Source organism: Rutidosis leptorrhynchoides, chromosome 10, assembly GCF_046630445.1.
Source record: "Rutidosis leptorrhynchoides isolate AG116_Rl617_1_P2 chromosome 10, CSIRO_AGI_Rlap_v1, whole genome shotgun sequence".
Taxonomy (NCBI): domain Eukaryota; kingdom Viridiplantae; phylum Streptophyta; class Magnoliopsida; order Asterales; family Asteraceae; genus Rutidosis; species Rutidosis leptorrhynchoides.
Window position 1 is genome coordinate 156,944,948 of NC_092342.1, and position 5,199 is coordinate 156,950,146.

General features: G+C 30.9%; 1 non-coding gene across 1 annotated transcript; it reads left to right on the forward strand.

The window, feature by feature from the left end:
• The first annotated feature begins 4,885 nt into the window (after positions 1 to 4,885).
• On the forward strand, positions 4,886 to 4,992 carry LOC139873894 (small nucleolar RNA R71). The gene has a single exon (XR_011767605.1). It is a non-coding gene; the product is annotated as a small nucleolar RNA R71 (small nucleolar RNA).
• Positions 4,993 to 5,199: the final 207 nt, after the last annotated feature.

Below are 5,199 nucleotides of genomic sequence, written 5' to 3' on the forward strand. Positions count from 1 at the left end.
GTAATAAATCTATTCCAACCATAACCTAATCAACTTATATTGTATATTATGTAATCTTGAGATACCATAGATACGTATACAATGTTTCGACCTATCATGTCGACCCATCTATATATATATTGCGGAACAACCATAGACACTCTATATGTGAATGTTGGAGTTAGCTATACAGGGTTGAGGTTGATTCCAAAATATATATATAGTTTGATTTGTGATCAATACTGAGATACGTATACACTGGGTCGTAGATTGATTCAAGATAATATTTATCGATTTATTTCTGTACATCTAACTGTGGACAACTAGTTATAGGTTACTAACGAGGACAGCTGACTTAATAAACTTAAAACATCAAAATGTATTAAAAGTGTTGTAAATATATTTTGAACATACTTTGATATATATGTATATATTGTTATAGGTTCGTGAATCAACCAGTGGCCAAGTCTTACTTCTCGACGAAGTAAAAATCTGTGAAAGTGAGTTATAGTCCCACTTTTAAAATCTAATATTTTTGGGATGAGAATACATGCAGGTTTTATAAATGATTTACAAAATAGACACAAGTACGTGAAACTACATTCTATGGTTGAATTATTGAAATCGAATATGCCCCTTTTTATTAAGTCTGGTAATCTAAGAATTAGGGAACAGACACCCTAATTGACGCGAATCCTAAAGATAGATCTATTGGGCCTAACAAACCTCATCCAAAGTACCGGATGCTTTAGTACTTCGAAATTTATATCATATCCGAAGGGTGTCCCGGAATGATGGGGATATTCTTATATATGCATCTTGTAAATGTCGGTTACCAGGTGTTCACCATATGAATGATTTTTATGTCTATGTATGGGATGTGTATTGAAATATGAAATCTTGTGGTCTATTGTTACGATTTGATATATATAGGTTAAACCTATAACTCACCAACATTTTTGTTGACGTTTAAAGCATGTTTATTCTCAGGTGAATACTAAGAGCTTCCACTGTTGCATACTAAAATAAGGACAAGATTTGGAGTCCATGATTGCATGATATTGTGTAAAAACTGCATTCAAGAAACTTATTTCGTTGTAACATATTTGTATTGTAAACCATTATGTAATGGTCGCGTGTAAACAGGATATTTTAGATTATCATTATTTGATAATCTACGTAAAGCTTTTTAAACCTTTATTGATGAAATAAAGGTTATGGTTTGTTTTAAAATTAATGCAGTCTTTGAAAAACGTCTCATATAGAGGTCAAAATCTCGCAACGAAATCAATTAATATGGAACGTTTTTACTCAATAAGAACGGGACATTTCATAAAAAGGGCAAATGAAACTCACCATGCTGTATTTTATAGTGAAAATACATATAACGACATTGAACAAGTGTAGGGTTGGCCTCGGATTCACGAACCTATATCATTTATATATATATATTAACACATATAATGGAAATCGAATAAATTTAGGTACTATTATTAATTGTTATTTTAGTTATTCGTACGTTTCATTAATAAAGAAATTAACTATATTTATTTTTATATACATAGAATAGATAATTAATATTTATTACAAAAATATAGTTATGTTTTATGTTAATAATATATTTTTATATAGAAAATCTTTATTTGATATATAAATAATACTAATAATAATAATGACAAAAATAATAATATTAGTGTTAGAAATAATAATAAAAATGATAATAATAATAATAATAATAATAATAATAATAAAAATGATAAAATTAATAATAATAATAATAATAATAATAATAATAATAATAATAATAATAATAATAATAATAATAATAATAATAATAATAATAATAATAATAATAATAAAAAGGTATACCCTTAAAAATCTTCTCTAAAAAGAATTGCCCATGCTGGGACTCGAACCCGCGACCTCTCGCTACCTCGACACCCACACAAACCATCCAGCTGATCACGCATTTCTGTTTTTAATCTCAAACTATTTCTTTTAATCCCGTTATCCGTTTCAATCTTTTCCTTCTTTCTAAAACTAATCGTCCTAAGTTCTTGAGCCCAACAAGAAGTCCATAAATCCCTTTATGTATTAACAGATCACGGCCCACTATCCTAAGCCCAACCATTTTCGTTGTATTAACATAATTATATCAGACAGCCCTTCAGCGATTGAATGGAGCATGAATTTCGGTTATTAATAGGGAAGGAAGTAATAAGGAAAATGGGTGTTTGAATAAAATAACATAGCAACTATCACTTCTTGTGCTTGATTCGATCCACTACTGGAAACACAAAAAAAAAATAGAAGGTCTACATGTTTCCCACTCTATCATTACTTTTTATATTCATTAATAACTTTATTCCTATTCTATCATCTTCATCATTGGAACTGAAACAGAAGGGAATAGGATTAGACGGGATAGCAGCTGCAAGCAGAAGTTAAGGATTTTGGTGGTTCAATAGTTGCAGCCGTGAAAAGAAACAAGGAAGATGGTGTTTTTGCGTGGTCTTGGGTATGACAGGAAACAGTAAACAGAAGTGGGAGGGAGGATGAGAGAGAAGGAGATGTAGAGGTGAAGGATGATGGTTCATGGTTCTAACGAAACAGAAAAATAAACTGCAGCAATTGCATTGGTGGCGGTTGTTTCTAACGATGATGTTGGATTGGTGGCCATATGGTGATCGTGGGTTTCGTCTAAGATTGTAACAAAAACAAGGTAGTAGCAGTATACATGATGATGAAAATGGTGGTGGCTTTTTGATTCAAAAAAAAAAAAAAACGAAAAGGAAAGAAAGAAAAAATAAAAAAAATATTTATTTCAAAGGTGGTAGAGGATGGATGGTAGTGATGATCTCATGTTGGTTTTGGGTGTTGATTTATCGAAGAAGAAAAAGAAAGAGAGAGGAGAGAAAGAGTGATTGAGATGATGGTAATGGTGGTGGTGAGTGTGGTGTTCGTTAATGGAATCCGGTGGTGGTGGTGATCGAGTGTTGATGAGGGTGGTGAAGATGGTTATGGCTTTGGTTGATAATTGTATAAACAAGAGTTGCGGCAGTGTATAGTGAGCGGTTGCAAGACAAAAACGATCAAAGGCGGTCTAGTAACTTTTGGGTTATGATCGAATAAAATTGTTGTTTTTATGAGATGGTTCTTCGGGTAATTAAAATAGAAACAAACCGGTTACATGAGGTGCATGTTGTTATTGATCTTTAAAGATGTTGAAAAAATGGTTTGTAATATTCATGTTAGATGAATTGTAGTATGGTTGGTTTTCAATTAAAGCAGCAAACAAAAGATTCCATGGTGAAGTGGGTGTTGAAATCTATAAGCAAGTATATGCATATGTAAATATAAAGACAAATAGATCTACAAATTCAGTAAAAGATAATAATAATATATTATAATAATAATTATAATAATATATAATATTAAAACTTTAAATCAACTTTAAATCAACGTGTAAATGATTGAGTACAGTTTAGCCACCGGATACTATGTCATTTACGGACTGGATTTCGTACCCCGTTGTTAATCAGTGGCGGATAAAAAGGTTTCAGAAAAATTCCAAACTTTTAAATTAAATATATTTATTTATTTTAGTCATTATGGTATAAAATTCGATCCTTAATTTGTTAAATAAAAATTACATCAACTGTCCCTCTCAATTCTGGGTAAAATATAAAAAATGTTAAAATTTGATAACTAGATCCTAAATACAATTTTACTAAGTCTAAAATTTGTAGAACTCATTTTCGGATTACTGTTTATTTTAAAAAAAACATATAAGTTTGAGTTTAGTTTGCTTAATATCAATCAGAACATCGAACGAGTATTACAATCATTTAATATTTTTTTTACTATACTTTATTTATATATAGTTATGTTGTAAATAATAATTATTATAATATCCTATTATAATTTTATTAATTTTCAATATCAACAACATATAATACTTTCAATTATATTTCAAATTATTATTTATATATATATATATACACACACATATCTATTTACAATTAATTGTTTGTGAATCGTCTAGAACAGTCGAAAGGGTAAATGAATTTATGTAAACAGTTATAAGAATTTTGAGACTCAACACTACAGACTTTGCTTATCGTATCGAAATCATATAAAGATTAAGTTTAAATTTAGTCGGAAATTCCCGGGAAATCACAGGTTGCTCACTTCTTGTTCCAGATTTTGGATTGAAGCTTGTTGATTTCTAAATGCTTGAGCATTTTGTTCATTAGTTTGTTTCTGAGATGTGAAAAAATGCGTTTGTGATTCAACTAGCTTCGACATCATGTCTTCTAAATTTGTCTTTTTATCATCGGTTTGTGGTGGTTTATTTTCAAAAATAGGTCTTTACTGATTGTAAGTATCATTAGATACTTGTTGATTGCTAGGACCTTGGTGGTTGTTGTATGGAACATTTCAGTTATAATTCTGATTTTGATTGTAGTTTGGTCTTGGCGGTTGATAATTCTTCTGATAATTATTTCCAGGCCTTTGGTTCATGTATGAAACATTCTCTCTTTGTTCCATTGTTTATTCAATACTGAGACAATCTTTTCTCAAATGTGGTCCTCCACACTGCTCACAACTAATTCGTATTGCGTGAATATCTTTCGTCATCTTTTCCATTCGTCTTTCAAAAGCATCTAACTTTGCAGAAATGGAATCAAAGTCATGGCTAGAATCGGATCTAGCCGCTTTAGATGATCTAACGATGTCTTTTTCTTGATGCCACTCATGTGAGTGGGAAGCAGTGTTATCAATAATTTTGTAAGCTTCAGTTGCGATTTTCTTCATAATGGAACCACCAGCTGCTATATCGATGTCTTTGCGTGTAGTAATATCGCATCCTTGGTAGAATATTTGTACTATTTGATAAGTGTCTAAACCATGTTGAGGACATCCTCTCAATAACTTTCCGAATCTTTTCCACGCCTCATATAGAGTTTCATTTGGCTTTTGTGTGAACGTAACAATTTCTCCTTGAAGTCTTACGGCTTTAGATGCCGGAAAGAATTGTTTAAGAAATTTTTCAACTAGAACATCCCATGTATCAATCGCCCCTTCAGGTAATGATTCTAACCAATCTTTGGCTTCTCCCTTTAAAGTCCAGGGAAATAACATGAGATAGATCTGTTCATCCTCAACTTCTCTGATTTTGAATAGAGTACAGATCCTATTAAAGGTACGAAGATGTTC